This window comes from Mercenaria mercenaria, chromosome 11 (assembly GCF_021730395.1).
Source record: "Mercenaria mercenaria strain notata chromosome 11, MADL_Memer_1, whole genome shotgun sequence".
NCBI classification, from domain to species: Eukaryota; Metazoa; Mollusca; class Bivalvia; order Venerida; family Veneridae; genus Mercenaria; species Mercenaria mercenaria.
Genome location: NC_069371.1, coordinates 37669629 through 37688598, shown reverse-complemented (window position 1 = coordinate 37688598; position 18970 = coordinate 37669629). Strand labels below are relative to the sequence as shown.

Genomic DNA, 18970 nt, shown 5'->3' with positions numbered 1-18970 from the left:
TATTTGTTTGTTTGGTGATATGCAAGACTAACACAATTGGGGACTTAATTGTATACAGATATCAGCCATCATTTATGTTTGCTTACGTGCTTTTGTTATGGTTGATTATACAAATACTTCATTACATACTCAAAGTTTCTATTCGAGCCGTGTTTTAACTTGGTTCCGTTCCATGTTTCCAAACGATCTTCTATATTATATATGTCTGATTACGTGTGGATTTGGTGGTGAATGATGAGGTAAATAACATATAGTTTTGCATTATTGCATCTGTACTTTTGCATTTTGTGTCAGAATAATATTTGTTATATACAATAATAATTCTGAAGTAAGTATGGAAGGTATAAGTTATAAGCTTTATATCTGTGTAATTATGTCTGCAGCATGCTTTTATTTATGAACTTAAAACTAAATTATTCACAAGGTTTATACGTATTTATAGATAGGGCTAATATATGTATATGGTGCTCTTCTTATCTTGATTGTTTTCATATTAATAATAACATATGCAGTCTCAAGGTACTGAATATTAAATGATAATCATCATTCGTGACAGCTGTCGGTCAAATGACTGAAGATTTCTTTCTGAAATACAACATCACCGTGTCCAACGTATACGTCGCATTTACGACGGGTACGCTACATACACGGTATATTGTACGCTCCATTACCGGCATTTCCTGTTGATTTTGTCAACATCCTGTATAGTGAGGTAAGAAAAACTACTTATTTTCATTGAAGTTCAACATGTTTAAAGAAGCGATATATTCAGTACGAGCTGAATATCATTCACGCTCCCCATCGTAATGTGGTTCTGGCCAGTAATTCTCTAGTTTTTTCAAACATTCGAGTAAACTGACGTGTGAAGTCGGTTTCAAACTCGAACGTTCACTTTCATTTTCTGTCTCTTAAAATCATTCTGTTGACTTTAAATCTGTTTAACGCGAGAATAGTATACAGTATAATAGTATTACATTTTTTTGTTGTTTCTTAAACTGAAGTTTTCTTTTTAGAACAAAAACAATTCAATGAGTAGTAGTTATTCCACTGTATGGCCTGAAACACTGACATTAACAAGTAAATGTGTGGGCAGATTGTTTAATGGGGATGTCTAGTGTAGCTTTCTCTCTAATCTTTAACTTCAATGACCCCAAACAGCTATTTAGCAAAAAGTTCTCATTGAGGGATCGTATAATTATATTACCGTAAATACATGCTCTGTTATCAGAGGGCTTTAAAGGGGTAATTAAATCCATTAAATTCTTTCACGTCATTTTTAACAACAGACATTTCCTTTATTGAAGAAGGTTAAATTTGTAGCTTTCATTAAGTTATAAAGTCGTTTATTTTAGAAATAATTTAAAGCAAACCGTGTTCTAACACTATTTATACGCGATGGGCGGTTATACGTCAGGCGTAATAATTTCACGGGGGCGCAGTCCTCGTGACGTCAACACAATATTGTTGTGATGACTTAAGCATTTATAGTTATATTAGAATTGCTAATTGATTTTTTTGTTTTTGCTGGGTTTAGACTCACGTCGACACAGTTAAGGACATATAGCGACTTTTCAGTTTTTTTGATGGTAGAGGTAGAGCCAAGGTGTATTGTTTTAGGCACGGGCGGGCACCTGAAGAGAACCACCGACCTTCAACAAGCCGGCTTAATAGCTTCCTCACGTGAACAATTCTTCAATCAAAGCGTGGTTTCGGACCCTATTTTAAGTCAGCGACCTTTATCATGCCTTAGTTCAGCTTAGGTTTTAGACCCGTCCATCACTTTCATTTATTGTACTTCTTAAATAACTAATTCGTGTACAAGAGAGATAATCACCAATATGCAATCCTCAGGAAAGCTGTTAAATAGTGGTCTCCCTTTAGTGCAATGATATTTTTTTAAAGAAAAGTTATACTGAATTTAACAATATAAAATGAACAAAGGGATCAGCTAAATAAAGAAACTATGCAAACAACATATATGAACGAAATTCAAGCCGTACAGCTAAATTACAAGGCAACGGACAAACGAGATAAAGGATGGTTGGGCATATTCTAGTGAATATATAAGTCCCTTTCTTTGACCAGTCTTAGGAAACAATATTTGTGTGATTTATCTTCAGCCACAAAAACTTATATCTCCCGTCTCTCGTAAGATAATGATGAAAATTGCAGTTTTAGGAGTGATGCACTGATCGGGATAGTGATTAGTGGATATCCTGCGAATAAATCAATCATAGTTTGTTACTAACGACGCTGATTTCTCGTAAAAAGTTGGTTATTATGCCTAGAGTATTCTAGGACTTTGGTATTTTAGGATATTGAATAAACAATGTGATGATGTTGATAGAATATGATAGATATTCGAGACTTAATACTCTCATCGGCTGTCTATTTAGTTAAGGAGTTAAGAAACATTTTTAGACAGCATGGACACGATTGTACCATAACAAGTTTTTTTAAGACGCAATAACTAAATGTCATATTGACCTTGGTTTGAACGTGCGACCTGAGGGATAAACACCTAACACAACACATTTAACCCCGCACCACCTTTTTCTAAACTATATATCCGTCCAGTCTGGCTAAGTATGGAAACGACCTGTCAAACTGTACAGCATTCCATGCGCGTAAAAGTGTTCTTAATAATTACTGGTGTTTGTGTGTAAAATGCACCATGGCCTAACAAACGTACGGATAAGACAAAAATTAAAATTGGATCAGACATAAACGATTTGTATGAGTCATGCTTATGCCCAAAAGCCACTTCTCAAAGACACTTTACCATACCGGGTATTTCAACAGATACGTTTTTGGTCTATATACTAGCATATACGTGTGTATCTTCCAGCTTGAATTAGAGGCCAAGTACACCTGTTTCACGTCGGTTAGTCGTTATATATTGCCCATCCTACCATGTCAGTCTCATTAAGTTTTGATTAGCAATTTACGTATTCTTATGTCTCAGTAATTAAGAATGTGACCTAATATTGCCTGTAAAGTGGAATTACGTATAGAGAATGTAATAAAATAAATAAATAACACACAAAAATAACAAGAAAATTATAACCCAAGTGTTATATGTTGACGATTACGTTGGTGTATTTACTGTTATTATTGTTGTTTTCTTCACCTCCTCCTTAGGAGAACAGCTTATGAATATCCAGCAATGAATATTGACTAAACAGTTTACTACTATAAACAAATTTACCATTATATACAGTTATACACTGTTCAACTGGTATTTTCAATGTTGTGCAATTAGCCACCTCCAAGAAAGACCATTGTTCTGATATTGCTAAAGGTCAGCCTGTAAGAAACCTACATTGAGGTAATAGAGCAAGGATACTTTAAAATGCAAGTCACCTTGGTTCAAAAGCCTGTTTTTTGCCTTATTGTTAGGTGACATTTGTAAAAAGTTTGACTATAATTATGCATATCAAACATTAAACACATAAATATTTTACTTAGAAAAATAATGAAAGTATAAAACTAAAAATATAAGACACTGTTTATTTATGTTTGTTCCAGATGTACGTACTGTGTAATAAGTTTGGTGTTGATTACGGAAAAAGGAATGGACATATCCATGCCTACATTAACATTACGGTTCCTTGTACCTTTAAGGAATTGCAGAGTGAGTTACAAACTTAACACATAGAAAAAACGACATATTAACAACACAATACACAATATACAACAATCCTTAGCAAATGCTTATTCAGAAATAGTAGTATAAAACTCACTTATATACATACCAATAAAAGTAACAAAATAAAGTGGGTTTAAAAAATTAGCATAAATTAACTTTACAAGCATGTACAAAGCAGTATCCGGAATTTTGGTTGGAATAAAAGGCCTATATCCCCCTATCATATGAAATAAATGTGGCAAATAACAATCTTTACAATATAATAAATCAACATTTAAAATAAAATAAAATACTTACCCACGAAAAAGCTAACCACAGGCAGACGTTTTAAGGATCAGAATGTTGTAACTTAATAAAGCTAAAAATGGTCAAATTTTTATTATTCCATATTTTTTTCATGGTATAAAAAGTCAAATAGGGAAGGACTCCTATAACTAACCATTTAAAATTAAAAACCATCTTCGCAATCTTTTCGACGCTTATGCCACAGGATCATCGGGCAATTATGACAAAAGCGAAATACCAATAGGTACCTAACATAATAATGTAAACACCCTTTAATAACTTTCGTAAAGAAGATAAACAACAACAACGAAATGAAAACTATATCATATAACTAATCTTTTCAGAAAGGGAATATAGTCGTCCATACAGATCATATTTCAACTTAGACGAGGTGACAAATCTTATATAATAATATCATTTCATCGAAAAGGATGGTCAATCATAAATTTACCGTATGATCATCTGTCTAAGTGTCTATATATAATTATATCAGCCATATATATCATAAAGGGATGATAATATATGTTTATTGACACTAAGTCTTAGACTGAATAGATGATAGGATTTCAGTTATATTTATTGATCTTTTCTTTTGTAAGATTGCCGTTGCTTGGTTGATTTTTTTTTTCAAGATAAATTAGCTGTTTAATTACATGATTTGTATCGCAACTGCTCGCCGTGACAGACCGTCTACAGAACTCAATGTATGTAAACACCGTGTAGATACAGACTTAAAGAAGTCACTGCTTATTTTAGATATATATGTAGTTAATCCCTCAAAGTTCACAATTTGAAAAATAATTAAAGCATCTGTTTCTGAACACTAAAACATCCAATATTTTTCTGTAACGTGGACGAAACAATAAAATCGTAGAGTTTCTCTGCGAGACAATGTGATCCGTGCACGATGGAAGAGAAATTATCACTTGTTCAATATACAAAATATATCCATTCACCGAAATGTGCGTTTTAGGTGAGGAATGCGTAATTGAAATGGGTTGGTATATTTATGGTTCTTACAGTATACAATGTGTAGAGTTTAATATGACATTGTACTGGCCTGGTTTCCAGTGTGACTGATAATGCAATATGTTGTCTTTAATTGCCTTTATTAACTAAGAATTATAAGGAATGCTTCGCTTATATAAATGTTTCATGGAAAGAAAACAGACGCTGTCGCCGATATATATGTGTGCCAAAGTATGAGATAATATTATGAGTAAATCAAAGGAAACAATTTGGTGACCGGCAGATGCATGACTGCATATACATTATGTGCTATTGCATGTATTGTAGGAATGACAGATGGATGTCGTGCAGTTCACTCAACAACGTTCATCTGTGAACAGGTTGTTTCTTTCTAGTAAAAAATAAAGAGGGTTTATGTTTACTCAGTGTAACCACGCACATATTGCGCGTAACTCGTCTGATAAAAGCCGGCTATTATGTCTACAGGCACAACTCTTCCTACCTATTAACAGCAAAGCATAAACACGTATTTTAATACTTTTAAAGAGGAGATATGTCGGACGAAACAAGTTTTTCAGTAAAAGTATTACTTTTCTCAAATGTCTTTTATGGTGCACAGTAGATAAAGACAGAGATACATAGCTTATCTCAGCACTTTAAATCCATGTTCAAGAAATTAAAAAAAAACAAATCTGGGGTAATAGAATTCTTTCATGTGAGAAAACCATCCAGCTGGCTTACGGAAAGCAACTAAAGAAATAAAACTAAACTATGCGACCACAAAAGAACATTTTTTTTTGTATTTATAAACAGAAACAATCGTCAGTACAAGACAATCGGCCTTCGTGATTAGATTACTACGCATCTCAACGCAAAACCGTGTTTTATTTGCCAACAAAGCACGCAAAACTAAAATCTATTTCCCAATTTTTACCTGTTAATAAATGTAAACAGATGTTACGTATACCTGCAAATAAAGACAACTTTCTTGTCTCTCCGAAGGGTAGTCTTTTTATACAGGTTTCGACTGCTATTAAAAATACCGTTCAAGGTATCCACTATAGTCTTCAGTATTTTGTTACATGTGAAACTTTCAATAGATTTGATTTCAGACTTATATCAAGACACATTTAAAGCGCAAATGATTTGTGTTTAATTTGTGGGCAGTAATGTGTGTAGGGACCAATGATAATTTTTAAGTGATGTTTTGGTTAGACAATATGAACCGCAACATGAGAAAACCAACATAGTGCATTTGCGACCAGCATGGATCCTCACCAGTCTGGTCAGGATCCATGCTGGTCGCTTACGGTTTCTCTAATTACAACAGGCTTTGAAAGCGAACAGCATGGATCCATGCTGGTCGCAAAAATCACTATGTTGGTTTTCTCATGGTGCGGCTCAGTTATAGAGGATATTTGTTTGTTTTGAGTGAATATGGTATATATCTCATCGAGCACGCGAAGCTCGATACTGAAAATGTTAAAATTTTATCACCACGAGATGAGATATATATACCATATTATTATTATTATTAAATAATATATCACATTTATATAGCACTCTTTTCATATAAAAATACGTTCAAAAGTGCTTTACATAAAAACATTTATATAATGTTCAATAAAAAAATGGTAATTGAACTGTAATAGAAGAACTTAAAATTAAGTTAAGGTAATAAGATACCAAGCATTTTAAATTAAAGGTAGGCAGATCAAAACATGAAACAAAAATACAATATCGCAAAACATTAACTGACCTGTCAATGACCATATTCACTCTAAACAAACAAATTTTCTTTTTATTTTATGCTTATTCGGTGGCAAAGGGGTCAGTGTTATATCACCCGTAGTGTGAGTGATAACCAGTGACTTATATGGAATTTATTTCACTGACAGAATACAGTATTTCATTAGTTAGCAGAAAATAATAAATTGTATAAAGAAACAGTGACGCTACGAGTGTTTTGAATATTGTTATTATTGGTTGACGCCATACAGTCGATAACTGTAGAGGATATATAGAATAGTTCCGCTGCCATATCAAACGCTATAGAAGAGAGCCACAGGAACTATCTGTGCAATTAATCCTTTGAACTGGAATACCATAACAGGTAATTTCGATGGATATTTTTTGATATGAATATTAAATAATTAAATGTCATTTCTGAAATAATAATATACAAATTATCATAATTTTATGATATTTTTGACTGCACTTTTTTAGGTTAAAATAAAGATACATTCCACCAATAAAATTAACAAACAACGAGCTTAGAGGAAACGTATAAGGTTACAAAGTTTAAAAATGAAATAACGAAATTTCAATTAACAGTGGAATGGCGAAATTTCAAATTAAAGTGTGGAATGGCGATATTTTATTTTTTTTTTTTTATTTTTGATGGATTTATACAAAACTCAATGAAATCTTGTTCTTAGAGCTATTCTACTCGTAACACGACCAAGTTTATTTCCTTATTGATTTTAATGCCACAGGAAAAAAAAGGGGAGAGTTTGTCCAACCCTTCAGATGAAACCTGTGTTGGGCTTGTCTGGTAACGCCTTTGAAGTTGCTTTAAATATTTAATGATCGACCTTAGATAAACAACACCATACGAACTCTAGTATGCTACTAAACATTACTTTTTCTCATCAAAAGTGTTTCTAAGGCTCATATAATCTTACTGAACAGTTTTAGGGAAACAATAATATTAGAGGCATTTTCAGTGAAGTGCACGCAGATGGACATAGCTATTACCTATAAATGATACAAAACATTTGTCTGTTTCTCATATCAGAATTGTCACAGAACCACATGGTAAATATTTTGAGAATAAGAAAAATAGAATGTATTTTAATAACATCATTAGGATATTGGTCCACTGCCATTGTAAGAGAACGGAAAAAATAACAGATACAATTTCAATGAAAAGGCTAACGTATCGTATCAGACTGAGAAAATTACTTCACGAGCTGGACAATACCCACTTCCCGTAAGCCTAGGTTCTTCAAAGCCGTTGCCGGTTGCTGTAGGAAAGTTATAGGTTTCGAAGTGCTTTGAATACCTACCATTTTTAAAGAACTAAATTAATTTTCTTGCACAACCAACAAGCGTTTTCATTGATTTTACCCATGCCGGCAAAACCCATCTGACACTCTAATGCCAAAATCACTCTCGCACTGATAATTCAACCTATAATTAAGAAATGAAATGCTTTTTTTCGGTGTTCATGCGAAATGAACGACAGAATAGGATCGGCAAGATAAACACGAATCGCGCGGTTTTTTCGTATTTTACATAAACAATATATTATCAGTGCATGAACCACTAGTTGTCATTAACAGCACGAGAGTCATCTGGCATCGGGGTGCCAGATGGGTTTTGCCGGCATGGATAAAATCACCGGAAACGCCAGTCCGTTGTGCAAAAATAACTGCGACGTCATCTAAGGAACGTTCTCCCTGACTATACGCGGACGTCGTCAAAACAGCGGTCGGTTATCACTAAGCAGCGATGACGTAACTTTCGCGCCTTTCCTTTTGCTGTTCATACTAAATGAACGTCAAAATTTTCAATGGAACAGAATAGGGCGAATGTAAATATTCAAGAAATGAAATGATTTTTTTCAGTGATCATGCGAAATGAACGACAGAATAGGATCGGCAAATCCATAAATCGCGCTAGCGATTCATATTTAATTTGCCGATCCTACTCTGTCGTTCATTTCGCATGAACACTGAAAAAAATAGTTTCATTTCTTATATTTACATTATATTTCCATTCCAAATGTAAACTATGTACTATTATAAATTGCATATAATTTGTAGAATTTAACATTATAATCAGCTTCCCGGCCATTCTGTTCACCAGACGGAACAAATGCGACGTCATCTAAGAAACGTTCTCCCTGACTATACTCGGACGTCGTCAAAACAGCGGTCGGTTATCACTAAGCAGCGAGGACGTAACTTTCGCGCCTTTCATTTTGCTGTTCATACGAAATGAACGTCAAAAGTTTCAATGGAAAAGAATAGGGCGAATGTAAATATTTAAGAAATAATTTATAGCAAAAGAGTGTTTTATCACTATTTATGCACGATGGGCGGTTATACGTCGGGCGTAGTAATTTCACGAGGGCGCAGCCCTCGTGAAATTATTTGTACGACGTATAACCGCCCGAGTGTATAAATAGTGTTAAAACACGGTTTTGCTATAAATTATTTCGACTCTAATATGCCCTAAATCTAAAACAGTAGATAAAATATAGTAGCGCTCTTTCTTGGTCGCAGCAAAATCTTTAACGTCACCGCACGTTAACGTGACGTCATTCTAGCGTAAGTGTGTTTTAACAGAGACAAGCTTATTAGAATTTTTTTTAATATGTAAACTTCGATAGAAATTGAATACAATGATGGTTGCTCTTTTTTATAGTATATTTCTTGACTTGCAGAAATTAGTTTCACGGTACGGAAAACATTACGTTACGCTCTTTAGTCAGTATATTATACACTAAATGCGTGCGGACATGCAATAATGTGCGTATTTTTGCCGTGCGCTCCATATTGATAATCACTTCAGGACCACGCCAGCTCTGCAATAAGCAAACAACAACCCCCCCCCCCCCCCCCCCCCCCCAAAAAAAAAAAACAAAAAAAAACTACTACCCCGGAACTGTGTTGTTGTGCGTCTTTGAAACTACACGACGTCACTTCAGTTTACGGACGTAATTTCCCGCTTTTTGTTTTAGAAAGAGTTCTCGAGAGAAAGTATTTTGTTTTGCTTTATGTAGTCAATGATTTTTAAAACACGACACGCAAGAAAAATATGCAGATGGGGATATTCAGTTTGAGTATAAATGTTTCGGCGGTAACTCGGCAGAGCCTCGTTAAGGCCAAAATAGTCACATGAACCGGATATGACCATCTCCATCTACAGCCAGTGAAAGATTATAAATTAAAGGGTGGGTTATCAATTCGACAAAGATACGAAACAAAATCCATAAAATAGACAAAAACAGGTTGAAGATAGAGACATGGATTCCGAACGATCAGTAGGTCAAAGATGTGCATAATTAATAACTGAAGCATACACATATATTTATTTGACAGCCCATAAGTCAAACGGGAACACAGAGTGTCAGAATTGCATTCAAGACATTAATTATTTATAGTTTGCCTCATTTTCTAGTTTAAATAGAAACTCGTAACAATTTATTCGACCTGAGGAGTTGTTTTAATAACACATTTTGCTGTTTTTGCTGGGTTTTACGTCACACCCACACAATTATAGGTCATATGGTGACTTTCAAGCTTTTGATGGTAGAGAAAGACCCCAGGTGCCCCTCTGCGCATTATTTAATCATGGGCGAACACCTGGGTAGAATAACCGTCCTTCCGTAAGCCAGCTGGATGGCTTCCTCACATGAAGAATTCAATTCAGTAACACATGCTTTAATTAAAGATCAATATATTTGTTACCAAGTTAATATAATCATAAATATAATTGGATTCATAAATACTATCAAATAATCATATTTCATTAATTTCATAAACGCAATTACATAATTGTTTGACTGTCTCAAATATTGCGTACCGGTATCTTTAAAACTGCTTATATTTTTTTTCTGGTCCTTGTATTAAACTGAGGTGAATAATTTTGAATAAAACTACAGGAGGTTAATTTACCTAAAACCCATATGCAGAAGTCAATATTAAAGGCATAATTTAATCAAAATTTATGGGATACTGTCTTTCCCGTGAATTTCGACTTTATTTTGTTAGACTACATCTTTTAAAAGCTATCTTGGGTGGCAGTATGAAGTTATATATAGTTTTGGAAAGCTTTAAAAATGTTGTTTTATGGTCCAAATGTACATTTCCCCTTTGTAACGTTTTAGTCAATGAAGAGTTTAAAAAAATCATAGGTGGAATTTTCTATAAACTTTAAAGAAAATATTGATAGTTTAATAATATCTGTCATCTGTTTACGAATCGGATAGAAAAATCCGTCCCGAGGGCACCTGCGCATTAGGCGGTAACGAGGCTAGCCGAGTTACCGCCCATGCGCAGGTGGCCGAGGGACGGAAATTTCTATCCGATTCGTAAACACATGATTGATATTTTTTTCTTGCATATCGTATACATATAAGCTTTTTATTCTGATAGATTTTTTTGCATACCGTATTTTACAAAAAAAAGATAAATAAAGCAAATAGAAATGCCCTCTTTCTTGTAGTAGAGTATGTACACAAAGCGCGGGAAATTGAAAGACATTCTTGCACACCGGACTGGCGTTTCCGGTGATTTTACCCATGCCGGCAAAACCCATCTGGCACCCCCATGCCGGATGACTCTCGTGCTGTTAAGGACAACTAGCGATTCATGCATTAGATATGTAACATACGAAAAAAATCAGGTACCTTGATAGTTTCTCTCCGTTCCTTATAGCATATTTCTCGATTCAAAATACGTTATTTTACGGTAAGAACATACCGTTACGCTACAAACGATAAACTAAAGATAAACTTTGTTATTGTGCGTCACTGAAACGTTATGACGTCACTTCGCTTACGGACGTTTATTTCCTGCGCTTTGTATACGTACTCTACTACAAGAAAGAGTGCATTTCTATTTGCTTTATTTTTTTTGTAAAATACGGTATGCAAAAACATCTGTCAGAATAAAAAGCTTATATGTATACGATATGCAAGAAAAAATATCAATCATGTGTTTACGAATCGGATAGAAATATCCGTCCCTCGGCCACCTGCGCATGGGCGGTAACTCGGCTAGCCTCGTTACCGCCCAATGCGCAGGTGCCCTCGGGACGGATATTTCTATCCGATTCGTAAACACATGACAGATATTATTATTCTTGCACATCGGACTGGCGTTTCAGGTGATTTTACAAATGCCGACAAAACCCATCTGGCATCACCCCTCCCCCCACCCCCTCCCCATGCCAGATGACTCTCTTGTTGTTTATGGCAACTAGCGATTCATGCATTAAATATGTAAGATACGAAAACAATCAGGTTCCTTGATCGTTTCTCTCCGTTCCCTATAGTATTTTTCTCGATTCAAAATACGTTATTTTACGGTAAGAACATACCGTTACGCTACAAACGATAAAACTAAAGAGGAACTTTGTTATTGTGCGTCACTGAAACGTCATGACGTCACTTTTGCTTACGGACGTTAATTTCCCGCGCTTTGTGTATATACTCTACTACAAGAAAGAGTGCATTTCTATTTGCTTTTTTTTGTGTGTAAAATACGGTATGCAAAAAAAATCTGTCAGAATAAAATACTTATATGTATACGATATGCAAGAAAAAATATCAATCATGTGTTTACGAATCGGATAGAAATATCTGTCCCTCGTCCACTTGCGCATGGGCGGTAACTCGGCTAGCCTCGTTACCGCCCAATGCGCAGGTGCCCTCGGGACGGATATTTCTATCCGATTCGTAAACACATGACAGATATTATTATTCTGTAAGTTTTATATTGTCAATCAGCAAATAAAAACAATTTTTTTAAGAAAATATGGTAAATGTCTGAAAATTACAATGGAAGTCGAAAAAATGTCGAAACAAACTTTTTGGTAAGTTTTAAGGAAAAATGGAGAAAACTCCGCTAAAGTTTCTTTTTTCTGAGATTAATGCACGACTGGGGAGTAATTTGTGCTAGTTATGACACACATAGTGTCAAAATCTATAGCAATGTCTTTAGCCAAAGCTATTACGAATATGGGTGTACCAAAACAACCAGAAGACCCATCTTGATGTTGTATACAATTTTGACCTTGTATATGTGGCATCGATGGTAGAACATGAGGATGTTTTTAAACTACAAACTACCACCCATTTAGGATTAGATCTATATATGTTCTTGCAGGATAACACCGAAATTAACAAATTGACTGTTACGGTTTCGATATATAAGACAATAATTGTATTTCGTGCAGTGAATAATAGCGAGAAGCCGTTTGAAAGCTCAAGTTTGTGAAATGATTTTAAGAGATTAATATTCGCAGTGTTAATTATACAACCTTCCGTGTATCAAAACTATTTTGCGCTACAAAACAGGTAAGGCATTGCTGACGTGGTTTCGTAAAGTGTTATAAATGCCCTTGCAAATTCAGTATATCTGTTCAGTATAAAAAATATCGATAGCTTGTCAAAATTGCATCGAAAAATATGCACGAGTTGTGCAGCAGAGATATAGAAAAGTAAAGATGTCTCCGGCCCAGGGACTATAGGAATGCGCTTTTCCGTCTGTCTGTCATTCCGTCCGTCCGTAATTTCGTGTCCGGTCCATAACTCTGTCATTCATCAAGGGATTATAATATTTCTTGGCAAATGTTCCCCATGATGAGACAACGGACCCTACCTCAAAGACCAAGGACACAATTGGATGTCAAATGTCAACAGGGATTTTTTTCTTGTCCGGTCTATAACTCTGCCATCCATGAAGGGTTTTAATATTACTGGCTACACATGTACCCCATAATGAAATGTTATCAAAATTGAAATTAAATACTCTCTTATATTTATAGATGCTATGAAACAATCAACAATTGTAGATTTTTGTATAGGCAAATTTTAATCAAAAAGATATAACATATTGTATATATAGTACAATATTGTTTATATATTATTGACGGATATCAAATCATTACGTTATACTTCAGTAGAGAAAATGAGGTGCATTCCAGTATATATAGGGGACATTTTATTGCATGGCAATACTTCATTCACGTGTTTTACTTTAACATGTGTGGAAGTACAATTTACCATAAACTGTAACGCTATTTCATGTAAAAACCTCTAACGGATTGATTTTTTTCCATAATGGTCATCGCGAATATAGTAAGCTGAAAGAACGTCTTTCTGGATCACAATGAGTCTTAATGAAAATTAGCTACATTCATACTACCTGTGCCTTTTTATAAATTTAGTTCCTCATTCAAGTCAATACTCGTGAGAAATGTATGGAAACCTGATGGTCGCTTTGTCCACACGCCATGCTTTACACGTCGGAGTTTACACTTACACAGTTCATATTAAATACCTCACAGGTCACTCATTATGATAAACGTTTTGTAGTTCACAGTAACCATTTTTGACAAGTATTTTGCAAAGTATTCTTCTATGGACACTTGATAAGTTTAATAAACCTTGCTGAGTAAAAGCTAGGAATACGTTTTCACATTTTCTCTTATTTTGGACTAACTGTTATTTCTATCATCTACAATTACTGTCTTCAAGACAGACCAAACAAAACCAGCTTATTGCCAGCTGCCCTCAATAAATCGACATAATCTAATACATATAGAGCTCTAGCAAATAATTACCAGGGTCCAATAGAACCTAGATATAAACACTTATTCACATTCTGAAGAAAAAGAAACATTTCAGAAGTAGCATCTGTTATCAAATTATCAGATAAATGACAAAAACTATCAACGAAACATGTTTAACAGCTACTGTTTCACAAAGCGTTCTGTATGCCAACTCGTAAGTACTATGTTTGATGCAGATCATGTAGAGTTTATGTCAAAAAGTATAAATACATGTATACTTAATTTTACACGACATTGACGACCTAAACATGAAGAAGTTTTAAAATTTGGCAAAAATAAGACTACGTCATTTTTTCAAAATGTTCGAAATTATTAAAGTTTTGATTAGACTAAAGATTAATTTCTTGATAAATATAAAAAGTGTCTATTGATTAAAGAAAGAAAACAACGAAACAAACAACACAAAAGAAAACAACAACAACAACAACAACAACAAAAATATCAATAAAACAAAACAAAACAAAACAAGAACAAGAACAAGAACAAGAACAAAAAAAAACACACAAAAAACAAAAGTTCTAATGAGGGTTGAAATAATGACGATCGCTCAAACATGTTTTATACAGAAAATTGAAAGTCAGACGTCAGTAAGCTGTTCAAGTAACTTTTATTTATGCTTAAATTATGTGTTTTTTTTATTCATTTTGGATTCACCATTGTTGCATTACATACAATTATAAATCAAAACTTGAAAATGAAACCTTTGTATACAATTATCCAATTAAGAACGTAAATTTGTTTGATGACATCATAATTTGATTTAAAAGCTATATCTACTGTAGTTCTGACAGTTTCCAAAATCAAATTTATCTTATTCCTGAAAACCGAATTCAACACGCACTTACATATTATAATTTCAGGTGAAAACTGACATGATTTCAAGTGTTACATGACTTCACAGCTTAGATTTGAGCCGCGCCATGAGAAAACCAACATAGTGGGTTTGCGACCAGCATGGATCCAGACCAGCCTGCGCATCCGCGCAGTCTGATCAGGATCCATGCTGTTCGCTAACAGTTTCTCCAATCCCAATAGGCTTTGAAAGCGAACAGCATGGATCCTGACCAGACTGCGCGGATGCGCAGGCTGGTCTGGATCCATGCTGGTCGCAAAGCCACTATGTTGGTTTTCTCATGGCACGGCTCATTTTATAAATTTTCTGATACCGCAAGACACGTTCACGCATGGATTTTTTTTGTTTCATACCTTTCCAAAATTTTTATGAAGAGACACGAGTGCACAATAGGAAACGTAAAAACGCCGATATGAAATATCTAATTTCAACTGCTTCTATTGCTCTATTTATTGTTATTTCATGTTAATACAAGTGCAACTTCGTGATAAAAATACAATAGCACGTTTAAGGAATTCAAAGCAACAATATCGTTTAAGTTTCTTAATGGTAACGAAAACACGAAGGTTTCTTATTCGGTTAAGCAGAACAAAAAGAATAGAACGTCCTTAATGTTTGAAGTTAAACCGCGGAATATCTTGTTACAGTAAAATATGCGGCACGAACATGGTAATAAATTGTCAAGATATTTGAAGCCAGGTGCAGTCGGAGAAACAGTCAAATACCTACGCTTTATAATATTAATTTATTTTAGGTCGATTTTGAAGCAAGTTCTACAACGTACCCTGAGGCTGGACATATAACCGTTGTGTGGACTACCCGTCGTGATTTTACCGTTATTTCTCATATTTGAAATTCTTTACATTTATAGTAACCAAATAACCCACAGCTTTCATCTATCGATTTAAGACAAGGTAGACCTCACGTCATTTTTTTCAACCAACGAAAGTGGATTGAATCCGGCTTAGCAATGAACACGACAAAATCAGCGAGGACAGGTAAAAATAACGAGATTCCCGGCGTGTGCAGGCGTTACCACTGCCAAGCCGGGCTCAATCCACTTAATATTAGACTAAGTTCACGACGACCTCTGGGGTTGAGTAGAGACCGACTCTATAATCGATAACCCACTTGAACGGTGTAAGTTAGTACACCATTCGTACCTTCCTTGTTGGAGAGCTGAACTCCTCAAAGTACGCTACGAGGCAGGGTTTTTTGGTTCCTGGCTTTTCATCACAACGCGCAATGTGCAGGGGAAAAAAGTTTTACATATTTTCAGGGCCAAATTTCTGATTGGTCAGTCACTTTACAGGTGGGAGAAAGTATCATTTACAGAACAACCTACACTTTCCTGGAGCTCCGACGTGAACTTAGCCTAATTGTAAAGAATTTCAAATATGAGAAATAACGGTCAAATCACGGCGTGTAGTCCACACAACGTCTATATGTCCAGCCTCAGGGTATCTGTGCTTATGTTACTCACTCTCAATACCTCATTCCTAATCGATTCCATTGCCACAAGTGTATAATAGAAGTGAAGCAAGTTTCCCTTTTAATGTTGAACTCCGAGTAAGGGAGCTACTGGTACGCCTTTACACATTTTAGTATGACTGGCCGAGAATCGAATCCACCACTTCCCACACTCGAAGCAGATGCGCTACCACTAAGCTATCGAGGCGGTTTACCTACGCTTTATAGTTTAAAGGGAGATAATTAAAATAATTATCTAAGCTGACATAAGGTTCGAGGAGAGCGTTCTTTTTTTTTTTTCGTAGAAATTTTGACCCCCACCCCTTCTACGTTACTCAAGTGTTTTTATTCATATGTAGTCAGTAGAAAAGTAGCAGCACTTCTGCTTCATATAATTTGAACATACCACCTCTAAAAGAAATAGGCATTAAAGTGCACCCCGTACCCCTCATAAAATCAAGGGAATTCCGACATTGTTTCCTTACTTGTAACACATGCCATACACACATTTGTGTATTTAACTATTTCATATGCACATTTTTATTTCATATTCATTAAAGAACGGGAAATCTTGGTAAGCAAAGTGTCTACCATCCACAAAAATAGGTGGAAAAGCAGCTCAGTGACGCACTTTTTTCGGTTAAATCTGCCTCCAAAATAATGACTCACAAAATTTATGGACTTAGGTGAAGTCAGTTTTTTTGACTTGTCACAGTTCTGCCCTCTAATTTTCACATTTTTAGAATATGATTTCACAAGCTTACTTGATATGTTGATTTCATTTCACGTACTGGAACGCTTTGAAACTGGATACGTAACAAAACTCTTAATTAATAACAACGCATAATCACGTGTGTGTCTCACGACGAAAATGAAGTCACGAAATTACATAAAATTCGTTTGGATACTGACCTTAACGTTGTCAAAAGCACTTGTTTTGTACTTGTTGAGCTTGTAAAACAGTTTTGAGGTAGATGTAGCTTTTGTTCGTGCATATTAATTTTGAATTTTAGGTGTTAATCAAACAGCTCTCCTTAAGCCTGTTTTGTTATCCGTTCCAATAACACAGGTAAAATTACAGAAATTATTATAAAAGAAAACACCTATTCTATCGTTTTAATCATATAAAATATACTCATAAGTTAATATTTAGACGTTAAACATAACATTAAAAACAAACTGCAAGGAAAGTCACTACTAGACGACCAAGTTGCCAGTTTCGTAGCTATATCCCACATATTATGTTTCAAATATTTCATATCGGCCTGGCTGAAATTTCAAAAAAGTGTGCTCTTAATTTGTATTCAATTAAATCGATTAATTTCTTACTATATTTTCAGACTGCTATTTGCCAGGGGAGAGAACTCTAATCACAAGCGAAACGTCATCATGAACAAGCACCTGTTTTCTTTACAAATTATACTTGTTATCGTTGTGGGTCTCGTTGTATGTACACCACTCGGAGGAAATGATAATGGCAGTCCGTTTAATAGACCAACAAACTTTCTCGGAAAAGATTTGTATCAGAACTGGAGAACGGCATTCAACAAACGTTTCGGAATGGTTCCGTCTGGTCGCCTGGGTTACCGCCCTGCCCGATGGCTTGACTGGAGTCAGATATACGGTGACAAACACAAACGTGGCTTAGGAGATGCCGACAACGATGTACTCGGATCATATTCGCCTTTTGGGCGACACCGATGGAGTTACAATAAAAATGGCTATTGACTTAAACGAGAATCAAACATCAAAAATTAAGATCTCACTGATATTCTACAATCATGTCTATTCTCTACATTTAGTTTACAAACATTATAAATGAAGTTAAATAACAATAATTTACTACGTGGTTCCTTATATCCATTTGTTGTATTATTTCGTGGCATTTGAACACAGTGAGATTTTTTTTTTCATTTATGTAACAAATTGTCTACATTTAAATATATGCGCTGTTTAGTGATTTATGCTTAATGTCAGTAATTTGCATAAAGAACCATAAAAAAGGCGATGAGCATTCTAGCATAAAACAAAAAAGTATTGTCACTTTTCGGGTGTGTTTTAACAGGAGAGACGTATTCTCCCGCTCACATATTTTATATATATGCGCGTTTCGTCGCAAAACGTAAACACGCATTACGGCCCCAAAACGGATTATTCGAAAACCAACGCATTTCATGGAAATTCAATGACCTTGATGGACAATATCTTAATGTACTAGTTTTTACGCGTTTTATTGTAGAATAGCGGTAGTGCATGTTCATCCCGCGCTATAACATCTTCAGAGTCTGTCTGGAGACTTTGGCTCGGGCACCATCCAATCCCTCCGTATTCTGCATATGTTATAATACTAAAACACATGTGCTATCCCTACAATAATA

At 35.0% G+C, this 18970-nt stretch overlaps 1 long non-coding RNA gene across 1 annotated transcript; it reads left to right on the top strand.

Annotated features, from left to right (window-relative positions):
- Window positions 1-6739: 6739 nt before the first annotated feature.
- LOC128546525 (uncharacterized) lies at window positions 6740-18754 on the top strand. Its single transcript, XR_008366005.1, has 2 exons — window positions 6740-7016; window positions 17933-18754. It is a non-coding gene; the product is annotated as an uncharacterized LOC128546525 (long non-coding RNA).
- Window positions 18755-18970: the final 216 nt, after the last annotated feature.